General features: G+C 48.2%; 1 long non-coding RNA gene across 6 annotated transcripts in view; it reads right to left on the reverse strand.

Annotated features, from left to right (window-relative positions):
* LOC111091893 overlaps window positions 1–2,227 on the reverse strand; it is a 34,018-nt gene extending 31,791 nt beyond the window's left edge. For all 6 annotated transcript variants that reach the window (XR_005376785.1, XR_005376783.1, XR_005376784.1 and 3 more), the window contains exons 1-2: window positions 1,982–2,227; window positions 1,183–1,269 (exon numbers count right to left, since the gene is read on the reverse strand). This is a non-coding gene — a long non-coding RNA (uncharacterized LOC111091893). The remainder of the gene's footprint in view (window positions 1–1,182; window positions 1,270–1,981) is intronic.
* Between the last annotated feature and the right edge of the window lie 24,944 nt (window positions 2,228–27,171).

The following is a 27,171-nucleotide window of genomic DNA, read 5'->3' on the forward strand; positions in this document are numbered from 1 at the left end:
CAACCAAGATGCCAGATGTGGATGGAAAGGGAACGTGATGGCCTGAATGATGGTATAGACTAAAATCAGAAGAATATCTGTGAAAACAACCACTTGTGCCCTACTTCCCTGGTCACTGGGCAAGGCATGTTAGGCTTCGAGGAGAAATTACTGACCAGAATCTCAGACTTCGGAATAGAAACTTCAGAAACTAAAAACAAAACACAGCCGAGTTTTGTGTTTGTGTTTTTGACAATAGTATTTGCTGGGCTGTGTCAGCCAAATGGACGCTCAGAAATGGCTTTCCTGATCTTTTATTAGTTCATATTATCTGGTATTTAACTCTTGAAGTGATTTTCACACCTCTGAGCCCCCAGTTACTTTTTGCCGACATTGCTGTGTGTTGTGAGAGACGGGACTGCCTCACGGCATGGCACCAGTAGACATATCGAAGTCCCACCTTGGTCCTGCGAGTCCTGGCTCTGTGACTCTAACTCACTGAGCCTCAGCATTCTTATCTGGTAAATGGGTATTAATAATGATAGCTTCCTGGGCAGCCCCGGTGGCGCAGCGGTTTAGTGCTGCCTGCAGCCTGGGGTATGATCCTGGAGACCCAGGATCGAGTCCCACGTTGGGCTCCCTGCATGGAACCTGCTTCTCCCTCTGCCTGTGTCTCTGCCTCTCTCTCTCTCTCTCTCTGAATAAATAAATGAAAATATTTAATAATGATAGCTTCCTCTAGGGTTGTTTTAGGAACTAAATGGCATAATCTGTCTTTTTAGAAATAATGGTATACCTAGGACACATAGTAAGTATTCATTAAGTGGTAACCACTGTTATCACCCCTTCTCTTCCTCCTCCTCCTCCTCATCAAAAGTTTATCAAAGAGGCCAGAAGGACCCAGGATGTAGGCTCAGAAAGTCTCTTTCAAGCCAAATAATAATAAAACTAGTAGAGTTCATTCTTCTAGGACCTCATGTTCTGTTCTTTGCAGAACTGGGAGGTTGGCAGACTAGAGCACAGGAGCGAGTAGGGTGAAGGCAGAGAGAAAATGAAGCCTGCTGATGGTAGGTTGGTAGTTCAGAAGCAGCAATGCCAGCAGAGGGGAAACAAGAATTATCAGGAGTCCTGATGCCAGTTCTCTGCTGACATAATTAATGAGGCTGTTGTGCCAAAAATGAAGTATGTTGTTAATATACATACCTGTTGGGTGCACAAGGGAAATGCAAATAAAAGCTTTGCCAGAAGGGGAGTGAGGTCAAATCAGCTCCAAAGGGAGACCAACACTCTCTGTAAGACAATAATGTACAGATAACAAACGACAACAACAACAACAACGAAAACAAGGGGGGGAAAAGGGTAAAAAGTTGATTTCAAACACAGGACCAATCGCTACAAAATATTTAGTGGGCTTTTAACATTCTTATTTCATCATTTTACTTCTGTCTTCAAGTTGTTCAATGTTTGTCCAGTGGGTCAAGCTCACCTGACAATGACAGCTAAAATTCCCTTGGAATTTTAGGATTTTAATATACATTCCATAGGCTATATAAGAGAAAACTTTAGAGATTAGTTTTCTTTTCATTTTGAAGAGCTCTGGTTGCTGAGAGAAAGCAATCTTGAGCCCATATAAAATCTTTGTGACTTCTGTGCCTGACATTCTAATCATAAAAACAAAATGATTATCAGTTTGCCATAGTGTTCTCGAAGATGAATTCAGTTTCCTTTCAAAAATGTTCTCTTCAATCGCGTGGGAGAGACAGGGACCTGGGATCTGGCCCCTGCGCTGACTCTGCGGGCCCTGTCGCCCCCAGGCAGGAGACGGAGCTGGAGCTCCGGGGTGCCCCTGCCGGGACCAGAGCCTCGGCCCCTGGAGCAGGTGCGTCGGCCCCAGCTGCGAGCACCCGCAGGGGCCCTGAACCTGGGCGCGCAGGTCGGATGGCGGGGCGGGGCGGGGGGCCCAGGAGGACGTCCCCCTTCCTTGACGCATCTGGCTCCTCACCTAGCTCTTATCCACGTCCCTTCCCCCTTCCGGCGGTTTCTGGGCCTGGTGGTGGCCCTGAGAGAACGCTTGGGAATGGAGAGGCCGTTGTAGGTGGCAGAATGCGGGAAGGGTTGTTTTTTCTTTACAGTTAATTTATTTGTCCTTTTCATTCCACCCCCTGCCGGGCGTTTGGTGTCAGCAAGAAACACAGTCCTCGGAGCAGGTGGTCGGGCCTCGACCGGCCACAGCCGCGCACACAAGCGGGGGCGGGGGCGCGGGGGGCGCGGGGGGCGCGGGGGCGCGGGGGCCGCGGGGGCGCGGGGTAGCGGGGCGGGGGGGGCGCGGGGCGGGGGCGCGGGGGGCGCGGGGCGGGGGCGCGCGCATTGTTTCCGCGTCCCTCGGGTCCCGGCGTGCGTCCGGGGCGGGCGCGCTCCCAGCCCCCGCCGGAGGGGCGCTGCTCGGCCTCGGCCCGGGGGAGCAGGTGCTGTCGCCGCGCTGGGTCCGGAGGAGGGAGTGAGTGAGTGAGGCAGGGAGGTTAAGCCTACCGGCGGGCGGGCCTCGCACCAGCGTGGCTTCTGGAACCTGCATCTTACCCGCTCCCTACTTGTTTTTGTTTTTTTTTTTAATTTTTATTTATTTATGAGAGTCACAGAGAGAGAGAGAGAGAGAGAGAGAGAGAGAGAGGCAGAGACACAGGCAGAGGGAGAAGCAGGCTCCATGCACCGGGAGCCCGACGTGGGATTCGATCCCGGGTCTCCAGGATCGCGCCCTGGGCCAAAGGCAGGCGCCAAACCGCTGCGCCACCCAGGGATCCACGCTCCCTACTTGTTGAACGCGGGAGCCCTCAGACTCCTGTTTGAACGTCGTGGGTGAAGGGACCCTTGTCTCTTGCCTGCGCCTAAAACACCATTTAGTTCATCTGAACCCTGGGGCTGCTCCCTCAGGCCCAGAAGGCCTCGAAGTAATGGACTTTGGCTGGGCCACGTGGAATCTCTTGACGCTTGATCAATAAAGGCCACCGGTCATTTTAAACTGACTGGTAGCGTCTTTTATTCTAATGGTGATAATATTCGTAGTTTAACGAATTTGGTTCTCGGTTCCCCATTTATTATTTTCCTCTTAGTGATGCACAGTATTGGGAAAATATAGGAAAACCCAAAAGAGAAACGGAAAGTCCCCTGTAATCTCAGCGCCCCCATACCATATGTAGTTGAAAATCCTTCCAGTCATTTTTCTATGCAGATATGTTGTGATAAATTAAAACTGACTTATTAAAAATTTTAAAACAGTATCAATGTACATTCTGTTTTATACTTTTTAATATTTAACACTTCATCATGAACATTTCCTGATCAAATATTCTCCTACAACTCTTTTTTAATGACTGCACAGTATTTCATTGCATGATTTTGCCATACTTTAATCACTAGCTTTATATTTTTGTTAGTTTTGTTATTATAAATGGTGAACATTAGAATGCAATAGTCTTTAATACACCATGACCACTCCCTTAGGACAAATGGCTAGCAGTGGAGCTGCCCCTCAAAGAACATCATGCTTTTAAAGGGGTAACATACAGGGACACCTGGGTGGCTCACTGGTTGAACATCTGCCTTTGTCTCAGGGCGTGATCCCGGGATCCTGGGATCCAGTCCGGTCAGGCTCAGGCTCCCCACAGGGAGCCTGCTTCTCCCTCTGCCTGTGTCTCTGCCTCTCTCAGTGTGTCTCATGAATAAATAAATAAAATCTTTTTTTTTAAAAAAAAGGGTTCACATACTTTCCAGAAAGGAGGTCTCAGTCCACACACCTCTAGGAAGAGTGTACATGTCCATATTTCTCCCCATTTTGGGTGTCATTGCTCAAGAGAATCTGTATTAACAAACAAGTGACACCCTTAAAGAAAAAAAATGCCTAGGTAATGTTGTTGGAATATGCTGGATTTCAAGAGAAAGACTTTATATTATTGCAGATTTTAAAAACATTTGGGAAATTTCATTTATTCAGATGCTCCCCTGACTGAATGGGACTCTGCAAAGGATATGGTAAAATAGGGACATTTTAGAGAAAGAAACTCGCAAAGTTAATTCTCATATCATCAGGCAGGGAGACAGATGCTGTCTATAAACTGAAAAAGGAACTATTAATTGCTTCTTTTGCTGGGCCTTTGCTCCCTGGCAACTTACCCATTGTCAGGTCTAAAAACATTGAAGGTGCTGCGTGCCGCAGAGCTACTGCAGAAATATATTCAAGGCAGCAAACCTGGGCAATTAGAGGTTTCTGTTCATCTCCTCCCCCACCCCCCAGCCTTTCATTTTACCAGCTCCCCCTCCCCCCATATCAGCAAGTTGGAGTGACAAATATTTAAAGTCAGCTTGTCACGCATGAGCAGCACAGCTGTGTGAATGACTGATTTTCTTGACATTCTGAACAGCTTTGTGTGTGCCTGTGGAGACCTGCAGACCCTCAAACCCGATGCCATCTGACTTATAAGACGCTGTGGTTTTGGTATCTGAGGCAACCATGGGAGTCTAGGCAGGTGGTGTTTCATGACCAGGAAATGAACAGACCTACAGTTGCAGACATTTTTGGAATATATGTGTTTGTTGCAATGACCTCTAGGTGGATTTCTGCAGTGACAAAGAAGAGGCTTTTAGGGTGTGGTTTAAATTCCTTGCAAGGCTTGCTCTCAAATCACTTTGCCTAATGGGCTGGAGACCGTGTGTATCCTTAGCAAATTTGAGAAAGGCACTTGGACCCGACTGGTCTTTTTCCCCCCCACTCAGCATTGCAGCAAGAGTAACAGATGCCTGTTTAGGGAAGGCATGTTCCCTTTTTATATGCAAACCTTGTTGCTAAAAATTCTCTTTTAGATGAATTATTAAACCCAATTTATAAAATAAGGACAGTACAGATTTCCTCTTGAAGTATTCTTTCCCTTTGATATGTGATACACATGTCTGCAGGTGGAGAAAAGCAGAGAGAATATGAGATGCCGGGTAGGGATGGGAGGAAGAAGATACGAGTAAGTACAGGCCATTTTAGCATCTCAGAAATTCCCTGAATGCTTGGACCCCTTGGGGTACATTTGGAATTCTTTAACCATCATACAGAAATGCACAGAAACATAATTATTTTTGTAAACCTAGATTTCTCCTTATAGGTCTAATATATATTTTAAGAATATTTAACATATCAAAATTCCTATAAGAAACAGTAGAGTCTTTGGGAACAGTGTTTGCATCATTCAGGTAGGTGCTTTCAGGACAGAGTAAATTACTCTTTTTTTATTCAAGGGGAGGGATTTTTGTGTTGATCTTGAAGGAGAGTCAGCAGGAAAACTGCTGAAGGAGTTGAGTAGATATGAAGCTTCAGAGAGATGTTGGTCACCCCTGGGAATTCTGAGATAGGGGAGACCTGGGTATTCACCTGGTCCTGGTCATTTAGGTTATAAACCAAATGTGACATATAAACTGCCCCCCCTTTGATATCTTCAGTAACATCTATACTTTCTAAAAGCATAAAAACTTTTGCTAATTAATATTCTTCTTAAATTGTTTAGAACTGTGTCACAGAATTCATATCCCTTTCTGCAATGCAAAAAATTTTTTAGTGGGGAAGAGAGGCAGAGGCAGAGGGAGAGAGAGAGAATCTTAAGCAGGCTCCACACCCAGTGCAGAGCCCGGCGTGGGGCTCGATCTTGAAACCCTGAGATCATGACCTGAGCCAAAATCAAAATCAAGTCAGACATTTAACCAACTGAGCCACCCAGATGCTCCCATAAATCTTTATAGCAATTGTGAAAAAGAATTCAATCATGAAGTTGAAAGTCAGACCTTAATGCCAACCTTAGCTTCCGCCTCCCAGGCTAGCACTTCCTGCTCAGCATCATCAATGCAGGCACTTTGGTCCCAGGACCAGCAACATCACATGGGAGCCTGGTAGATGTAGTGTATCAGAGTCGGCTTTTTAACAAGATCCCCAGGTGATTCGGGTGCACCTTACAGTTTGCAAAGCACTGGTCTGCAGCACTTGTTCTGAACTCACTGCGCATTGGAATCCCTGGAAAGCGTCCCACACTCTAGTCCTGAGCCACACTCCCAGGGATTCTGGTTTAATTGCTTTGGGGAGGGAGGACCCCGAGACTCTGGATTTTTAAAGTCTCTCAGAGGATGGTAATGGTGTTTGATTACAATAGTGTTTGAAAACTGCTCAGAACGAAGTTATCTCAGAACACTTCCTTTTTCAAATTGTGTTGAAACCCAGACACCTTGTGAAGTACCTGGGCTGGACACAAAGTTTGCTGCTTCCACCAACCACAGCTCTTCCCCAGAGGTACTGCTCCCACCATCTAAAACTTCTGTGTAATAGATTTTCGCCCCAAGACTCAACAGAAGACAAGCCAATGGAAGACATTCAGAGGAGTTTCCAGGATCGTATCAGGGAGAAACTTAGCATATCTGACCCCATATTGCTTCCATTTCTCTTGCTGCTGTGACCTGTGGATTAGAAACTCCCGCTTAGCCCTGCATGCAGGAGTGTTACAGCTAAGGTTTGCAGAAGCTGCTTTTTACCTGAAACCTACCGCACCTGAGGAGATAAGGAAGTACACACAGACGTGACCATACCACCTTAAAGGTTTGCAGGAACAACATGACCAGATTCCTATACACAAAGACCAACTGACCAAAGACACAGAGGTTATACCACCTTCCTGGGATGTCTGTAGATGTCGGTCACCTTCTGACTCCTCACCCCCTTCCCTGCCCTGTTGCCCCTCTTGCTAACATAAAAGAAGCTCAAATCTCAAGCTGGGGGAGATGGACCACTGGGATTGCTAGCTTTCCAAATAAAGTCGTTTCCTGCTCCCAGCACCTTGCTTCTCGACTTAACGGCCTGTCATGCAGCCAGTGGGAGGGGAAGGAGCTGGGACCCCTATACAGGGTCACTCTTCTCCCACATCTTGTCCCTTATCTTCTGCTCTTGCCCTTCCACCCCCAAGGCTGCCTGATGTGGTAGCTCAGGGCAAGGGCTCTGTGGTCAAATGGCCTAGGTCCACACCATAGCCGTGGGCCTTAGCAGATTACCTACTCACTAGTAGCCTGTGTTCCCCTCTCTGAGTGGTGTTGATAATAGTACCTACCTCGTGGGGTAGTGAGGATGGGTCTGAGAGAGAACGCACAGAAACTAGAACCAGGACTTGCATTCAAGCAATAAATAGGGCAGACACCCAGCATGACGAAGAGAAGGAAAATCCAATTAGCGCTCAGCTTTCTCTGCTGTTAAAAGCATGTACGGGGGATGCCAACAAGCAACATGCCCATTCATGCCACAGACACCCAGAAAAAGTCAGGAATCGAAGGACCAGGTATCTCTGAAAGTAAGGGTAAGTGGTAAGGCTGAGGAAGAGCATCGATAAGTCTGTGTGAAGGGCAGTCAAGTCCCTGCTCCACACAACCTGAGCTCTGCCCTTCCCTGCCCCAGCAAGAGCCTAGAGTTTTCCCCCTGGAGAAACCCACCCAGGGCAACTTCTGGTTTGGAGATGCCTGGCACAGCTGGGAAGGAGGTAAGGCCGAGCCAGAGATGAGAAGGAGTAAAATGCTGAGGTCTTACTCCTGCTTTGGTCCTCTATCCATAGTGTGTTCCCAGAATACTGATTGCCAGTAAGAAACCAGAGAAAAAACAAAAATGCTGAATTTGGGAGAACCCTCTAAGGGAGTGAAGCCCTAGGTGGCAAGCCCATTCCCACTTAGAGTTTCCAGCCAACCTTGGATGTCACCGGTCTAATATAAAGAGACAAAGACCACAAGAAATACCAACAACGTGGGAAGGGGTATCAAAATAAACAAGAGAAGGAACAGAATAAACAGAGATAATGCCCCACCCTGGAGGCCAGAGAAGTCACGGCATCGGCATCGATAAGCTGAGTGTTCAGAAGACAATAAGGGTATTGAAAAAAACACACGACAAATAAAATGAAATAAAGAGGATGAGGCTAAGGACAAGGTCATCTCACAGAAAATGTGATAAAGAATACTTGGTAAAATAAGAGGTCCAATAGAAAATAAAATGTATTCCATGGAGATCAACAACAACAGAAACACCAAAAAAAAGGGAGTAGAGAAGATTATCAGAAGCAATATTTTTAAATATCTCAGAACTAAAGAATATGCTTTTTCACACTGAAAGTGCCCAGCACATTGAATTTTTTTAAAAGGGGAAAGGGGTCCAGCTGAAGCACATTTTCATGAAATTTAAATATTTCAGAGGTTAAGAGCAGATCCTAAAAACCCCTCTGGGACAGTCAGGCACAGTCAGGGTGAGAAAAACAGATCCCATGCAAAGTGTTGGGGTCAGAGTGACATCAATCATCTCCGCAACATTGTAATCTAGAAAAAAAGGAAATGAGACTTTCAAAATGTTGAAGAAAATCTATTTCTGGTCTAGAATTCTATATAGTTAGTCCCCCCTCATCTGCAGGAGATACATTCCCTAGACCCCCAGGGGCTGCCTGACATTGTGGATAATGCCAAACCCTGTATGTGCTATGTCTTTCCTATACATACGTCCCTGTGATGAAACAAATTGTAAAGTGGGCACAGTAAGAGAATAATAACAATAATAAAACAGAACAATTATAACAATCTATTGGAATAAAAGTTATGTGAATGTGGTCACTCTCAAAATATCTTATTGTATTTTATTGTAATGATGTGAGATGATAAAATAAATGCCTACCTGGTGAGACGAGGGGAGGTGAATGATGTAGGCACTGTGACATAGCATCAGGCTGCTCTTGACCTGACAGTACATCAGAAGGAGGATCATCTGCTTCTGGATTGCAGTTGACCATGGATAACTGTAACCACAAAAGGCAAAACTATGGATAAAGGGGGACTACTGTACCCAGTCAAGCAGCCATGGGTCGCCTCTGGATCCCAGAAGAGATTTGCTAAAATAGGGAATTAACAGAGAAAGAGGAATGCATAGGACCCAGAAAATGAATTCAACACAGAAGGAAGGCAGAGGGAATCCAGGGTTTGGTGAGTGAAGCCCTAGGACAACCACTGGGAAGCAAGGATAGGAAGAAGCCTCAGCCCAGACTGGAACAGGAGGAAGGACAGCTTCAAAATACAGATGGAACCAATGTGTTTGAATATATATTTTTTTCTTTTATTATTTATTTATTCATAGAGACGCAGAGAGAGAGAGAAGCAGAGACACAGGCAGAGGGAGAAGCAGGCTCCATGCAGGGAGCCCCATGTGGGACTCGATCCAGGGTCTCCAGGATCACGCCCTGGGCTGCAGGCGGCGCTAAACCGCTGCGCCACCGGGGCTGCCCTGTGTTTGAATATATTGAGGAGAATTTTACATCTCCTCTGGAGAGTTTATGGGGAGAATAAGTGATGGATACCTGTAATTATGCTCTTGGGGGGAAAAAAGCCAATTATTAAGTCCAGAGAAAACAAAAGTCATATATGAAAGGAAATGTAGGGCAGCCCGGGTGGCTCAGTAGTTTAGCGCCGCCTTCAGCCCAGGGCCTAATCCTGGAGTCCTGGGATTGAGCCCCACATTAGGCTCCCTGCATGGAGCCTGCTTCTCCCTCTGCCTGTGTCTCTATCTCTCTCTCTCTCTCTGTGTCTCTCATGAATAAATAAATAAAATCTTTAAAAAAAAAAAAAAAAAAAAGAAAGGAAATGTAATACTTTCCTGGAGCAGCTTGACCAATGTTTACTTAGTAAAAATAATACAGTCATGGAATATTTATTTAACAAAAACTGTGATATGAATACATGAGCAGGATGCAGGAGGGAAAGCAGATAAAGCAAAGGTATATATGCAAAACCTTCCTCACCCACAGCAGGAAGGCAGGAGATTATGTATAAAATGGGAAAATCAACACAATAGTATAAGCCTTTTGCTCAGACAAATGGAGGTAAATGAAACATCTATTTGCCAAGGAGTTGGATCTTGGGGTAGGAAGCATGGGAAGGGAAAAACTTTTTTTCTCACTTCCCTTCTAGTACTATTTGGCTTTTTATTTTTATTTTATTTTCTAAAGAGTATATTTATTTATTCATGAGAGTCACAGAGACAGAGAGAGAGGCAGAGACAGGCAGAGGGAGAAGCAGGCTCCATGCAGGGAGCCTGATGCAGGACTCGATCCGGGGACTCCAGGATCAGGCCCTGGGCTGAAGGCAGCACTAAACCTCTGAGCCACCTGGGCTGCCCCTATTTGGCTTTTTTAAACACATGTATGTTAATATGTCTAATACATTCCCATAGACAGAGGGGTTGAAAACAAACATTTATTGCTCACAGTTCTGGAGACTGAGTCCCTGGGTCCAGATGTGGGCTGATCTGGTTCTTGGTGAGGGCCCACTTCCCAGTTGGTGGATGGAGAGGGAAAGGGCAAGACATAAAATTCCTCCCCATCCTGGGGCCCACCCTTACGACCGCATCACCTCCTAGGACCTCCAGATACCTTCACATTTGGGTTTCGCCATATGAATCTGGGTGGACATAAGCATTCAGTCCTCACATCATTGCTGTGCTGGTTTCTTTGTGTTCTTGTGCTGCCTTTTGCCTTCACAGAGAAGGTCCTTTAGCACTGTGCTTAGCCAGAGACACTCACAGCACCTAGGAGACTTCAAGAATGTTTTCGGTGCTGCCTTAGTTATTGAAATAAATGACTGGCGTTTTAAAAAAGAAACCTATAGTTTTCACCTTATATAAACTAGGGATCCCTCTTTCATAGAAGAATTTTATGTGTGTGAAAAATCGGTACACCTTTTGGAGTATCCGCGTGGATGGATTAAAGGTTCTTCCATTGAAATAAATAGTTGGGGCTTTTTTGCAAAATACTTCTACCTTATGCCCGCCTGTTGGAGGGGAGAGGGCTATAAATTGATGATGTCAGGTGGTGGAGAGTTGTACCTGTAAGAGTGGATTGTTTTATGGAAATCAGTGAGAGGGCTGGTATTTTTCATCTGGGCCACCTAGGTGTGAATGGAGCACCACCTTGGATTCCAGACAGGGAAGGGTCTGGAGCCATGGGGAGGGTCTGGCAGTAAGTGCTGAGAATTTGCAGGGATCTGTGGAGGACGTGGGACCTGGCTCCTCACAGTGGCCTTGTGGGTCTGGTCCTCAAACTTCCATCTGGCAGGGAGGGGAAGCCCTACTGACATGGGGCTTATAGGGATTTCCCGTGGCTCTCTGTCTCTTTAGCAAGCCAGAGGGCTGTTTTCACCTCTGCAGAGAATAGGAGGTACTGGCACTGGGACACAGGACAGGCTTGCCTCCAAAAAAGCCCCTCTCAATGACCAAAGTATGCTTCTTGAAGTCATTTTCTCTCCCTCTTATTCCCATAAACAAGTGGAAGTTATAGGGCACCCAGCAGGGCACCCCTCTACACATCTCAGTTCAGATTCTCGTCGGCAGTGACTGAAAAAGCAAAAAGAATTTTTAAAAATAAGTTTTCTCGTCAGTCTGGCTCAATCCTGAGCAGCACTGTTGCGGCAGATGTGGGGAAGTCCTCTCACAGGCCAACTTGCTTTGTTCTGGAGGCAATTTGTACAGAAAGCAGCCAGCTCCCGATGCTTGAGGGCAGGGAGCCAGGCGCCATCCAGCCTGGGGCTGGGCGGCAGGTGGGCTGGGGGTGGGGGTGCAGTGTGCACAAGTGTGTGAGCGTGTGGCCGGGAGGTGTGGTGGGGAGAGATGGGACAGCAGGGATGGTGCTTAGGAGTGGAGCCCAGCTTGCCAGGCCTGTTCTTTTTTTTTTTTTTTTTTTTTTTTTTTTTAACAAAGACTGATACATTCTGTCTTACCCATTCAGCCTCTTGTACGAAAATCCCAGCAAGATTCCACCAAATTTATTTTTAAAATACTTGTAATTTGAAGATGGGCTTCAGAAAGACTTTATGTTTGCAGTGGGGGTGATTGCAGATAATTTCTTTTTCAAAATGAACTCCTTGCCCTTTCTGCAGGGGAGAGAAGATGCTTCTCATGAAGAGAGCTGCCACAACGGGGGGCATTCATTCTCTATTAGCAACAGGATGATATGTTGTATTTTATGAGAAAAGTATAGATGGCTTAAGAAGGAACATGTTCCAGCCTGGTGTGCAGTTGCCACATGTCTGGAGGGGCTGCCGTGTGACAGCGTGGGCCCTAATTTTACGGACGGCATTCAGACAGAAAGTGTGTGTCCTGAGCTGAGAGCTTTACCACGGAGCGACTCTGCGCTTCCTACAGGAGGCTGCACAGGCCACAGAGGTACCGGAGGTGATTTGGGGTGGAACGTGGTGAGTACTTTTATTTTAAAAGTAAATTCTTTTAATGTGTATGAGGAAGGTTGACACCAGCATATTAAGTCCACAATGACTTGGAGACATAAAATTCCCATAAAACAAATCATTTAGATTTGTAAGATGTGTTTAAGGATACACTGATTAAACAATACTCCGGGAGTGTGTCTCCCAGGGTTAGGAAGGAACCAGAGTCCTCCCTGATGGTCCCCATGACAAGACTTGATGAGGGGACCCCTCGCAGATCCCAGGACGGGGTAAATGGAGCCTGAATAAATGCTGAAGTCCCCCAAAGTAGCCCCAAGGCCAGCTGTTACCACAGAGGCCCAAAGGGAAGAAGGAGACCAGGCCCCACTGAGAGCTGAGACACCGAGGGGCCCAGCTGTGAATGGAGTCAGGACCCTGGAGTGAGGAGGAACGGGAAGCGGTGGCCAGGCCTTTACCCCCTGGAGCAATCTTCTCCTGCCAAGGCCTTCCGTGGGTCAGCCTCCCAGGGGTGTGGGTCTGCGTGGAGACCAGGTGTAGGATGGGGCAGAGCTGGAGCCGAGAATGACTTGCGGAGGGCGGGAATTGTGAAGGTGGCACGCATGTCATGGATGTAGTTTGGGTTCTCACGGCAGTCCGGTGAGGTTGGGGGGGATCATCCCCACTTTCCAGACAAGACAGCCATGCCTTGGAGACATTAAGAAGTCCTACCTTACACTGCTGGTGGGTGGGTCTTCACCTCCGTGGAGGATAACACCAAGTCTTAATCCACATCTGTCAGGTCAGAGCCTGAGCTCTGAGCCATCGTTTGTACACACGTGTACACAAGCACACACACACACCCACTTCTACAACAACCAGCAAACTGATATTGGGGCTGTGTTCACACTGATGATACCCAGGAAAGCATACTAAAAACGCAGTCGAAGTGCTGATGTTTTGTTCCTTCCCAGGACTTCTGTGGCCAGGAGCATACAGCTGGCCTCTCATGTAGACAGGCCCTGCCACTCAACCATTGACCCCCATCTTGGTAATTTACCCCAGGCCTTGTTATTCCAGCCTCAGAAACATAAGCCCTGTTTGTCCAAGTGCCGGAGTCTGGTTGGCTCTCCTCAGGGCTCACACTCAAGGACAGGGCTCCTGGCCAAATTAAAGTAGGGTCTGGGAGAGTACAAATGCACTTAAAAAATAATAATAATTGCATGTACTTTCTTTAATGAGCTCTCATTCCCACTTGGCAGCAGGAACACTAAATTCAGTCCACTCCAGTAAAGGCCAGTCTAATCCAATAAAAATGTTAGTCTAATCCAAGAATTCAATCATAATCCAGTTCAAAGTTCTCATTCCAAAAGGTGCTGCCCCTCCCCCACCGGATGGGACTGTCTCAGGGACTTTCAGTCAGTCCAAGGGACAGGCCAAGCCAGAAGCCAGAACCCAGCCGTGGCACAGCCTTGGCACAGCCTTGGCACTCATGACTGCTGTTCTCGCCTCAGGTCCATCTCGTTCAGCTGCCATGTCTGTGCACTTGATGGCTCTGGGCTGTCTAGTGGGTGGGCGCCTCCCACCCAATGCTGAGCATGTACAGAAGCATGGCGGCTGCTGCTACCACTCCCTAGACCCAAGCAGGCGGTCTTCCTCCCAGCCTCTGCCAGCAAATCACTCTGTTCCTCTGGGCAGTCTTTTGAGGTGAGGAGCATAGCCCACTATACTTTTGGAATTGACTTTTTATTTTTTTTAATTTTTTTTTTAATTTTTTTTATTTTTATTTATTTATGATAGTCACAGAGAGAGAGAGAGAGAGGCAGAGACACAGGCAGAGGGAGAAGCAGGCTCCATGCACCGGGAGCCCGACGTGGGATTCGATCCCGAGTCTCCAGGATCGCGCCCTGGGCCAAAGGCAGGCGCCAAACTGCTGCGCCACCCAGGGATCCCTGGAATTGACTTTTTAAATTGTTATGGCTGAGAACTGGGGGGAAGAAATAATCCCTATTTGGTTTCAGATAGCCTGGGCTCCCTTGAACAGATGGCACCAGGCAGGCATACGTGCTAGTGCTTTATCAGAAGTTGCCATGCCAGGGCGGCAAGGGTGGTGGGGGGAAGTGCCACAGGCAAAAATGAGAAGAACACACACCGTGGTGCTTCACCAAGCAGCTTCAAGAAGAGACATAATTTTGCCATGTGGGATGTCTCTGAGTGGATTTTTCAGAAACATCATGCTTTTAAAGTGTCCATTATGGTGGAATGGAGAGGAGATTTGTCTTCTGGCTCTCTCTCATCTCTTGTCCCTCATCGGTCCAGTTCCCCCCATGGAGAATTAAGTTCCCTGTGCTTCTGGGTTGTATGGCTTGAGTCCTTCAGGAGCCACTGGGGAAGCTAGATCCCAGGGAACAGCCAGCAGCACGGCAGGTCATCTGAGTATTAAAGTCACGGGAGCAGCCAGAGACTCACACAGGGGCCTCAGGGGGGCAGAACGTAGCTGCTTCCTGGAGGCCATCACGGCAGAGGCCGGGCAGGGTGCCAGCCACTTAAGAGAACAAGGCATCAGAGGTGTCTGACACGGTAAGGGTGATTTTTCTTCTTTACATTTTCTAGAAGAAATTGGGCTGAAATCAGGCTGGAATGACATCCCAAATGTCTCAGTATAAAAGGTACAGGATGGGTAACTTGGGAAAGAAGCTTCCCTTTAGCAGGCCCAGGGTTCCCTGTGCTCCATTCCAGGCTGTAAAGACACCTGTGGCTGAGAACTGTGGTTCCCTCTGCAGCACAGACCTGGCGGCTGCTTGGGGCTGTGTGAGCTGGGGCTGCCGTGTGCCTCAGCGGTGAGACACCTGGGCTGTCATCACACACAGCTGGCAATGACTGCTATGTCAAACTCATGGAGGTGTGTGGAGTACATGAGATAGTCCAGGCTTTCCCACGTTTGGGGCATTTGTACTACGGTCACACTTTGCCCCTGACTTGTGTACCATCTGTTTTATTATTTAGTTGATCTCTTTCTTTAAGTTGACTCCATTTTAAACTTTAGCCTTACTCTAAGCAAGAATATCTGTGGATTCTCCAGGATAACATGCTGGTTATGTACATATTTATAACACATATTAGAATGAGAATGTTAGCTTCAAATTGTTAATCTTAAATTGAGAAAATGATCATCATGGACTGCTTGACACCACCTCACCTAGGGAAAGTGACCCAGTGGGACACTTTGATGGACACTGAGCTAATCTGAATATTCAGGCAGTAGCTGGCTTTCAGTAAATGTTCTCTGTGTTGGCTCCTTCAGTCCTGGCCTAGGCAGTGCAGTGTACTCCCTGAGTGCGTGCTACTCATTTTGTCTCCACTCTTCTGTCTTGCTTTGCTGCCAGTGGAGCAATGCCTGTCTCCCACTGACTCTGCAGCTGCTGTTGCACACTGCACTTCCCATGCAGACATCTCCTTCTTGAAGTTTCTGTCCTTGATCCCTATCTCCCTCTCCCCTCCCAGCAGCCACCTTCCACCGACCTTCAGATCACTCCCTCTCTATCCCTAAAAACTTTGGCAAACCTTGCTTGTTTTTCTTCTCCACTCCAAGCTGCTCCATATACCCCACAGCTTCTGCTTTCCTGTTCATCCTTGACCTATTCCAATAACTCCAATGACAATTTCCCTACTTCCCCTCTTTGGCAAATCACTTACATGGTGGCATACTGTGGAGCACACCCCCTCCTAGAATTACACAACTCAGAAATCTTTTAATTGCAGACTTCACTCTCTACCCTTCTAGCTCAAGGCATCACTTAGCAACTTGGAAGGTCCTGGCCATTGTCTGTTTCTGCCACACCCATCTTGCAAACCCCAACCTTGGAGCAATCAACCTATCTGCAGGCCAATCCCATACCTGGGACTGGGGTGAGAAGGGCTGTGTGGGCTGAGCACTGTTGAAGCAAACCTATCCTATCCTTTCTCAGAAAATTGTTTTGTTCTTATTTCCCTATTTTTGGTTCTGTTTCTGTTAAATAAGGGTACTGAAAGGCCAAAGCAACAACAAACAGATTTGTAAGTGTTCTAAAAACTATAAGGTGCTTTTTTTAAAAAACCTAAGAATTGTATCTTTATCATAAAAGACCCGACATCCCCCACTGAGGCATTCACAACTCATCAGTTGTAAGAGTAATTCCTTTGAACTCATTGGGGTCTTCTACTTCTGTTTGAAATACCCTTCCCCTTCTTACACGACCTTCAAATTGTCCTGGAATCACTTCTTATGGAAGCCTGTCTGAGCCCCTGTGCTTGGTTAGGTGGCCCCTTCCCATTGTGCTTGATGGATTTTGTAATGAGCTGTTTATGTGTCTGTCTCCCCCACTAGAGTGGGGCGCCGGTTTTTGAGGGGAAGGACCTTCCTTACTCATCTTTATTCCTCTACCTCTTGGCCTAGATCAGGCTCACAAAACTGAAATGAACTAAAGCCAGACGGGGAACTCCATCCTCTTTTGGAGAACAAAAAAGAAAATGTAATGTGCAAGATGATGAGGTGCTGCAAAAAGACAATATTTTGTCTGCTTGCATTCTACCTTCTGGGGAGATCATCTGTTCTCCTCTCCAACCATGTGGAATGGAAGGTAACAATCACAGGATGTCTTTCCCTTGGCCACTGTTGACTGTCCTCAGGTGGGCCAATCAGAGTGCTTCCTGGGATTTTTTGAACTGGAATTAGAATAAGAGATGTAGCTTCTCTGTTGGTAAAACTGAAATGTGAGACTGGGAGCTACTGACAGCCATGCTCAGGTGTCAGTGTGCAGTGAGAGAGAATGTATTCAGGGAGAGAGGGAGATGAGGAACAGAAGTGAGCCCCTGGTTCCTGTCACCCCCAGGATCCAGGTTGCCAGTCTAAGAGAGATGTAGTCTTCTAATCAAATTACCTCTCAGATCTAAGCTAGATTGAGTAGAAAAGCAGCCTGACCAACTTATTGGCTTATCCTTTGCTACAGTTTTACTTTTCTTAGGACAGCATGGCCAACTTAAAGTAAAAGATGGTGCTAGAGAGTACAATACTAAGTAAAGTAAATCAGAGAAAGATAAATACCATATGATTTCACTCATATGTGGAATTTAAGAAACAAAACAAATGAGCATGGGGGGTTGGGGGGAGAAAGTAGAAGCAACCCAAGAAAGAGAGTCTTAACTATAGAGAACAAACTGATGATCACCAGAGGGGTGGTGGGTGGGTGATGGTGACAATCACCGGGTGATATATGGAAATGATGAATCACTATAGTATACGCCTGAAAGTCATGCTATCCTGTATGTCTACTAACTGGAATTTAAATAAAAACTTAAATGAAAAAAAAAAAAAAGATGACCAAAAGAAATAGATGCTTGATCTGATTATTTTGGGATCTTCATTTTTTTTTTCCATTGATTTTATTAAGGCATATTTTACACAGGGTAAAAGTCTCCCGTTTTAGTGCATAATCCTGCAAGTCTTGAGAAGAGTAGGGTCATGGAACCAACAGCACGGTCAAAATAAGGACCAGCTCTGTTGCTTACCCCCTCCACCAGCATTTCCCAGAGGGGGTAAGCTCTGTTGCTTACCCCCTCCCTGTTGTTTAATCTGCAGCCTGCCACCAGCTTCTGGGAGCCACCCATCTGTTTTCCGTCCTTGGATGTTTGCCTTTGCAGGAACCTCCTATAAATGGAATCCTCCCAGGTGGGTATGGAGGAGTGAGCAGAGCACCTATGAGATCCCTCCGCGGTTCGGAGGGCATCAGTGATCCAGACCGCCAGCCGCTGCCGTGCCGTTCAGCATCCTACAGTGTAACGTACTACGGTACGTTTATCCTGACCCCACTTGGACGTTTGAATTGTTTCCAGAGGGGTTTGTCTGTGTCTGCTCCACCCTCAGCTTCAGGGCCCCCGGCAGCGGCCCTCGGAGGTGTCTCTCCGTGCGCTGCGCCCCTCCCGGCCATAGACGCTGCCGCCTGTTGACCCGGTCATGGCCTTGTTCGGATTCAAAGGCCGTCTTGGGCCGGCAGGTTGTCCCTGCCCAAGTGACGAGGGAGGCCTTCTCGGCACGCTGGACCTCGCCCAGCCGTAGGAGGCCTTTCGTGGTCTGGGTGCGGGACGCACTTGTGCCTCTTCTTCGAGGGAGCGCACCCGCCTCAGGCTGCCCCACAGGGGAGAAGGGGCCCGGCTCGGGCGAGGCTGCCGCTGCCGCCAGGTGCCCGTGTCCCGGCCCTCGGGGGCTCCGTCTTCAGCAAATCATTACAAAGTGGAGGGCTTGTTCGTGCTCACTAGGGTGGCATCCGGTGATGTCCACAGGCTCCTGAGAGGTGCCTGCCTTTCTTCGGATTTGGGGTGAGTTGTTTAGCTGGTGACCTCAGCTGTCCTCCGGGTTCCAGAAAAGTTTGAATTTGTACAGTGTTTGAGTCGTTATCTTATAGGGGTGGGAGTGAAGTTTCCTCAGCTCCCTATGTCTTCCGTGGACACCAGAAGGCCAGCCTCACTTTTAAACGGAAGGTGGAAAGTAGAACCTCCACGCTGGAGGGAGAGGCAAGGACTCCAAGCAGGGGAGGGGGCCTCCCGGGTCAGCTCCAGCCCTCAATTATTTTTTGGTTGACCCACAGGCGTTTGGAAAAAAGAAGACAATAACTTGAGTTGGCTTTCAACATCTTGAAATCTAAAATTTGGGGATGCCCTAGGTGGCTCAGCGGTTGAGTGTCTGCCTTAGGCCCAGGGTGTGATCCCGGAGTCCTGGGATTGAGTCCCACATCCGGCTCCCTGCATGGAGCCTGCTTCTCCCTCTGCCTGTGTCTCTGCCTCTCTGTGTGTCTCTCATGAATAAATAAATAAAATCTTTTAAAAAATAAAAATAAAATAAATAAAATCTAAAATTTTTTCATAAAAATCTGGCTTTGGGCTTCTCTGGGGAAAAAAAAAAAAAAAGTCTGCCTTCTGTGATCATCACCAGGCTGCTTCCTTGAAGCAATGTAGTTACTGGGGCACACTTCTTCAGTTTCCTGCATCCCCCAGCACACGGGTGACCATCAGCCTGCTTCATGCACTTTCTTACCCTCCTTGCCCCCATGGGTCAGGGAGGAGACTGGGCCCTGCAGTACTGGTCATGCACCAGTTGTGAAAATGTCAAAATGCTTCTGTGCCAATAGGCAAATAGCCAGCTCCTTGAGCCCCGAGTCGACCCCAGCACACCAGGCGTGTTGGCATCTTCCCTAGAACCCCTCATTCCAGAAGGATGAAGTTGCAGACCCCACAGCTGGGCAGCAGAGTAAGGACCAGCATCCACCATGACCAGATGATGCCCGCCCTATTCTGGTGCCTACAGGCAAGTGACACCTGACAGCCTGGGGGTCACAACCCATGACTTCAAACCGCCACACAGGCTCCTGGCTCTGAGGTAGGTAGAGTAGTGCTATTTAAGTGATCTGGTCAAACAACAAGGCTTTGGAAGACCTGCTCGTAGAAATCAATGGAGCAGCAGAAGGTGGCTTTGGGTGTTGGTTCTAGAAGTGTAGGAAGAGACCAAGAACAGAGAGGGATTGAGAAATTTAAAGGACATGACAGAGAAGCTTGAGCAGCAGGAAAATCAAGAAGCAGGGCTGATACAAATTCGAGATAAACCAGGAAAGGGCTGTGCCTCAGGGCAGCCTCTTATCAGGGAGTTTTGGCTTCTTCCTCCTTTAAAAAGACACATAATTACAATCAAGTAATTAACTGTTTTGTATCTAAATGCCAAAATAATTAAATGTGAAATTAAATATGATAACATCAAGTTGTTCAGACAGGATTAATTTATGTCTTCATCTGATAAATCATTTTCATATTATTAGGATTAAGATTTTAAGAAAGAAATTGTAAGAGGAATAGTTACTGCATTCCACAGAGAAAGACTGCTTGGACCTTTGAATCCTCATGGACAGGGGTTCTCCCAAAGGCCAACGGCTGGAAACTGATTTTAAGTCGTGAGCTGGAAGAACTGGTGAACCTATTCTCGAAAGGACTATTTTCTGATATTTGTACCTGGACTATTTGTTACTTGAATTTTGAAAAGTAACCAGTTTCTTCCTAAGGTCCTGCAAATCTTTGACCCCCCCAGAAAAATAAATCAATAAATCAGTAAATAACATGTGATACTTTGTGCAAAGTACTATGCTAGAAAACGCCAGAGCACGCAGAGAAATATAAAACACAGTCGTGAGCAGCCTGGGTGGCTCAGCGGTTTAGCTCTGCCTTCGGCCCGGGGCCCTGGAGACCCGGGTTCGAGTCCCACGTCAGGCTCCCTGCGTGGAGCCTGCTTTTCCCTCTGCCTGTGTCTCTGCCTCTCTCCCTCTCTCTATGTGGGTCTCTCACGAATAAAAAAAAAATAATGATAAAAAATTTTTAAAAACCAGTTGCTTCTCTGCAAATGGAGGCTTTTCCCCCCTTGCTGTTGAGAAAAAGTATTCATGGAGAATATAAAGTGGCCACAATGGATTCAATAATAATAGAAGGCACCTGTAATTGTTAATGGTATGTGTCAATTTGGTGAGACCAGGCTGCCCAGGTATTTGGTGAAACATTATTCTAGGTGTAGATGAGATAAGCACTTAAATCAGTGGACTTTGTATAAAGCACACTACCCTCCAGAATGTGGGTGGGCCTCACCCAATCAGTTGAAGGGCTTACTAGAAAAAAGCTGCCTTGCCCAGAAGAAAGGGAAATTCTGCCAGCAGATCACCTTTGGACTTGAACCACAACTCTCTCCTGAGCCTGCAGCCTGCCAGCCTACCTTGCAGGTCTTGGACTTGCCAAGCCTCCACAATAGTGTAAGCCAGTTATTTACGAGTAAAACCTCTTCTCTCTCTCTCTGTCTCTCTCCATCTCTGTCCCTCTCTCTGTCTCTCTCTCTCTCTCTTTATATATATACACATATATATACGTATACATATATATGTATATATTTATATCCCCTCTGTTCTTTTTCCCTGCAGAATCCTAATACAGTACCAAAGTCAGAGGTGTCTGCGGAAGTTCACTCTTTGGCAGACTCTAATATCACAGCAGCAAAGTACTGCAGGATGGGTGAGCCCAGTGTCCTAATAAAACTGTATTTATTAAAACAGGCAGACAGCCTTGAGGCCATACTTTGATGATTTGATTTTTTAAAATATTGCATGAGAATATTATTTCTCTCGATTTCTGATTTTTTGGCACCTCATAAATTTTGCACTTAAGGTGAATGCCTCATTTGCCTCACCCTGGTCTCAGCCCAGCTCCTTAGCACCATGACCTGAATGATTCCTACGGGAACAGATTTCAACTAGCAGGACCAGAATGTAGCATGGAAGTGCTGGGAAGATGGTTCTGCTCTCCTGCACAACCTTGAATGGCTGTCAAAACCCCTGGGGCAGAACCCAAATGCTGTCAAGAAAACACAAATGAATATAGCACTCTTCACTGGGTGGCATCCTAACAGGATGGCCTCCATGGAGAGCAGGATTCATCTCTGAGATGCTGGGTTGCTGTGCAGTTTTCCCAAGCTAGACCCCTGCCCCCGGCCCAGCCAGCCAGCCCAACAAAGGAAGCCTGGGTGGCCTCGTAGGTAGTGTCATTTCCAGCAGTGCCTGCTGAGCAGCCCTGGGAGTGCCGGCTGGGCTTGATGAGAGCAGACGGCTGCCCTTGAGCATGTGCCCCAGTCTACAGCTGCAGCAGAAGAAAGAAGAGGAGAAAGGACAAGTCGAAAACAAGCCCACCACGTGCCTTGTGGATTCCTGCCTGGAAAGCCCCAGCCGGAAGGCAGCGGGGTGGGGCTCTTGGAGTTCACACATTCTCTGTTTAGGGTTGGGATGCTAACCAACTGGCCTCACGTAATTTGCATTGGCCTCTGCAACCTTTGAATAAAAAATGTGACCTTCGGGATCCCCGAAGGCTCAGCGGTTTGGCGCCTGCCTTTGGCCCAGGGCGTGATCCTGGAGTCCCGGGATCGAGTACCGCATCAGGCTTCCTGCATGGAGCCTGCTTCTCCTCTGTGTCTCTGCCATTCCCTCTCTCTCTCTCATGAATAAATAAATAAAATCTTAAAAAAAAAAAAAAAAAGGCCCCTTGGCAGGCACACTTTGCTGGGCCATGTGGCTGCGCAGTGGATGACACAGGGATGGGGGCAGGGTTGTAGAGGCTCACTGGTTGTGAACAAGGCCTCTAGTGTCCTCTCTGACCACCGTTGCCCCAGATCCATCAGCATGGCAGTGACCCGGCAAGTTCCCTGACTGCTCCATGACTCGGTGTGCTCACCTGGAAAGGGGTAATAATAGGAATAACTCCACAAGCTTAGCGAGTTAAGGGATGGAATGAATGGAGAGTTGAGCACAGCACCTGGCTCAGAATCGTTGCTCAACAAATTAGCTGCTGTGTCCCTGTTGTGGGGCCTGGAGTGGGCCGTGACCTAAGCCAGGCCAATCAAAACGCAGCCCTGGGATTCTGTAAAGCAGCCGTGACATGAAAGGCCTACCTGTCTTTGGCAGGGAAGCTGTTTCCTGCTGGGTCCAGGAAGCTGGTTCCCGGAGGACAGAGCCAGAAAGAAGGGGCGGTGGAAGGCAGAGCATGAGTCCTGGGTGGCCCTAGGTGGTTTCCAAGTCCCTGACTCAGTTGAACCATGTGAGCCACCTGCAGCCCAGCCTCACTCTGCTCTCCCTACAGATTTCCCCTCTGGGCTGCAGCCAATTTGGGGGGGAGGGGGATGCATTAGTCTGCTCGGGCTACCACAACACAGCACACAGGCTGTAAACAACAGAAATGTACTTCCTGGCTGTACCCGGGCCACGAGTCTGCAGGCCAGCTGTCAGCAGGGCTAGGCTCTGCCGAGGCCTCTCCCCTCTCTCCTTTTCATGTCCTCGGCTCTTAGAAGGATGCCAACCACCTGGGATCAGGCCACTCCAATGATCTCGGCTAACCTTAATTATCTCTTGAATGGCCCTGTCTCCAAATACATGCATGTTTTCAGGTACTGGAGGCTGACACCCCCACATTTGAATTGGAGGCCGGGAGGCGGGGTGAGAGACACAGTCCAGCTCCTAACAAAGGAGTCCAGCTGAGTTTCTGTGACCTGCAACCTAGAAAGGACTAAGGTGCATGAGGGTCCATGGAAAATAAAATCTGGGAGAAGATTTACCAAAATGTTAGCAGAGACTCTTTCTCATGGAGGATTAAGGCTGATTTTTAGATTTGCTTATCTGTGTTTTCTTTTTCTTCTGCAATGAACGTGCTTTCTTATTGTCATAAAAACATTTTAGAATACCTCAAAGCATCCCAAAGACTTGCAGCTCTAGGGGCTGCATCTGCAAACAGGAGGGCGGTAGGAGTGTGGGGTATGGGGGTTGATTACCGTGGATAAGCTCTGCAGGCACCCCTGGGGGTAGGGTTGGGTGGAGGAGAGGCCATGGAGATGTGCCTGGAAGGAAGCCTTCAGGAATAAGGAAAAGAGGCTTCCCTCTGCCAGTTAAACCATAAAGCCAGCAAAATGGATCCACGCAGAGAAATGCCAAGTCACCTTAAAGAGGCAGGAGGGCTCCAGCCCAGACTTGATTAGATTGAAGGATCTGAGGGGCTAGAAGAAGGTGAAGGAGGGTGGGGAGACTAGGGAAGAGGGGACCACGAGGGCGCCAGCTGGGAAGGTGGCAACCAGCACGGGACAGGAGGGTATGTGCTTCCTAAAACCAAGCTTCCTTTTGAGCCAGACTCCTTGGGAAAAAGTCCCTCTTTGCCTCTTGGGCTGTGCTGCATCTTTGTTTAAAAACAAAAACAGGGATCCCTGGGTGGCGCAGCGGTTTAGCGCCTGCCTTTGGCCCAGGGCATGATCCTGGAGACCCGGGATCGAATCCCACATCGGGCTCCTGGAGCATGGAGCCTGCCTCTCCCTCTGCCTGTGTCTCTGCCTCTCTCTCTCTCTGTGTGTGACTATCATAAATAAAAAATAAAAAACAAAAACAAAACAACATGAGAACACAATGAAAAATTGGAAATTTCGATCTTGCTTATTTCTGATTGAGAACCATGAGGCCCCTGCACCTGGGCCAGGAAAGAGGTGAAGATAGTGCAGCAGCCCTGCCCTGGGACAGCCTGGAGGTGGCAGCTGAGGAGCCCCGGGAGGCTCTGGAAAGAGGGGCCCAGCAGGAGGGGGGAGACCAAGGGTCAGCGAGCGCCGCCCGGGGGGAAGGGCCGGCAGCCTGCAGGCTCCGGAGCCCCGGGACCGCCTTGAAAGTTGTTTTCCTTCCGTGCGCTGTCATGACCCCCCTGCGCTCTGCGCTCTGCGCTCTCGGCCCTCGGCCCTCGCAAGCCTTGAGGGCAACTTCGCGGCCGCAGCCGCAGCCTGCTGGTGGCGCCTGGGGAAGGAGGGCAGCGAGGTGGCGGCGCGGGGGTCAGCGCTCCCCTGGGCGGAGGGCTCCTCTGGCAGCCGCCGAAGAAAGGCCGCTTCCCCGGAAGAAGGGCGAGATGGGCCTCGAAGTAGGGAGGAGCCCGAGGAAGACGGGCCACAGTGGTTTGTCACTCATTCTTTCATGAGCGACAGTCCCCTTGGGTAGCGTAGTCACCCCTTGGCTCTGTCAGGAGTGGTCTGGGACACTGGTTCCGAAACCACCCCCCAGGGAGCGGATGGCAGCTGCTTCAGATCTTGGGTGCGAGGCTCAGAGAGGCCGGGAGCTCACCGCGGGCCCACGAAGCGTTGGGATTTGAACCTGGCCTCCCACTCCCGCCCACAGCAGGCTTCTTACTGTCCCGCTACCGTAGGCAAGGCCAGGAGAGCCTGTTTCGCACACTGCCAAGACAATGTGGGATCCCAACCCACAAACACCTGTCCCGGCCTGATCACCACCGGGGCTCCGGGACCGGGCCTTTACAAAGTCCAGCCAGCTCTCCCGCCGAGTGCACCTCAGCCCGTAGGCTGCTAGGGCCAGGCTTTCCTCCCTGGAGAGCATGGGTCTGTCCTACACAAGGGAACCCGGAGTGCCTGCTACTTCTGTTTTTCCTTGGAGAAGTGCCATCTGTTGGGCGTTTGCTTTACATTAGCCCGTCCCTGGCACCCAGTCACCTTTGGATGCTTTACCAGCTGCTGTCGGGGCTCTGCCCATCCCTCGGATGCCCTTACCTTGTGTGCACTTGCATGCTTTCTCTCCAACAGCTGACGCCTGAGGACGGATCTCAGGTTGCCAAACCCACTTTGTCTGAGTGCAGGGAGAGCCGGAAATGCCTAGGAATTTGCATCCTCTTGGGCCACCCTTGACCAAGGACTGCTAAAGCTTTCACAACTTAGTCCGTGCTGGAGATGCTCTGCGGTGTGATGCACACTCTTCGAAGCAGGATGGAGCCAGACCTACCCTCTGGGTTTAGTGTGGCATGTTTGCTGCTCACTCTCATTTCCCCCTCTCTCCTACCAGTGTTTCCAGGAGGCACTTGCTAAAAAATCATCCCCTAATAAATCACTTCCACATGAATCCTCATTTCAGGGTCTGCTTTTGGGGAGCACTACTAAGACACATGTATGAACGAATCAAAGTGCAGAGCCTCCAATGCTGTGAGCCGACAGTCTGGTGCCACCAGGCTGAATCTAGCCTGCGTGGTGTTTTGATCTACATGCCTCCCCCATCCCTCCTGTGTCCCTCCTCAAAGCAAACACTCTTTTCCACGTAGGAATAAAAACCCTTGACCTTGGCTAATGGAATGCTTATCGACTGTGTTGAGCAGTCATGAAGAAAAACAATGCATGTGGCTACAGCACAGCGAGTGCTTCAAACCCACAGAATTTCATGCAAATCTTGCAATAACTGTGAGTTATCATCGCCCCTTTCAACTGGTGAGGATTCTGAATCAGTAAACTGTGAGGGCTTTGTTTACTCACAGTCACCTCTCTGGGAAGCAAAGAGATGGGACCTGAACTCAGGCAATGTGATTCTAAAAGATATGCCCTAACCACTGTGCCGCTGGAGGCCTGCACACCCACACCTGCTGTCTTAGCACCCGCTGGGGGGAATCCCGTACCTGGTGTGACTTCTGAGCCAGTCATCGGGGTTTTGCTAGTTTCCTGTTTCCTATTATTTATTTTCTCTCTTCCATCAGCTTAGGGCTTGATTTGGGTAGGCACAAGAATAAAAAATGATGTAGGGTGATACAGTTTTGGAGGGATTTTATCGTTAAGTATAGACAAAGCATCTACATATATTTAGCTCCTCAAACTGCAGAGTGGCAGTTCCTGGGACCCAGAATTTCTACGAGTCAGTGAGGCTGTTCCAGAAATTGGACCCTTATGTGCACACAGCTCTGGGTGAGCCAGAGCAAGCAATCGGGAGAGGAAATTGCCCCCCACCCCCACCTTGTGCCATCCCTCCTCCAACAAGCTGTCAACTCTGCAGTGGAGAACAGTGCCAACCTGCAGGCTTTCTGTTCCCAGAGCTCAGTGAATGACTCAGTTACTGAGCTATTTCCTTTTTTCATGAGCCTATCATGCAGGGATTTTCAAATTATTTCCCTGAAATGTTTCTCCCCTCACCTTGCTGCAGGGCTTGTCCCCAGAAGGCACAATTTTCAATAGATTCTTCCTAACAACATACCAGCCAGCATCTATTAGGTTCTTACCAGATGCCAGGCACCCAGCTCAGTAGTTTACATCTGTCTTCTTAACTCACCCTCACAACCACACTGGAAGGTCTGTGTGTCAATGTTTCCATTTTCTGGATGTGGAAACTGAGGCCCAGACAGTTTGCCTAAGGTCATTTTGCCAAGAAGTAGCAGAGGTGGGACTCAAACCCATATTGCGATGTTTATGTCTTTAATCACTATGCTATATGGTCACATTACTGTGAGAACAACCTTATTGTCTGTGGTGGTAGGTTATATTATTTGCCCTGAAGTTCTTCCTTCCTTCTCTTCTCTCGATATGACTTTTCTATAAGCAGATCTTTC

This window comes from Canis lupus, chromosome 23 (genome assembly GCF_011100685.1).
Source record: "Canis lupus familiaris isolate Mischka breed German Shepherd chromosome 23, alternate assembly UU_Cfam_GSD_1.0, whole genome shotgun sequence".
Taxonomy (NCBI): Eukaryota; Metazoa; Chordata; class Mammalia; order Carnivora; family Canidae; genus Canis; species Canis lupus.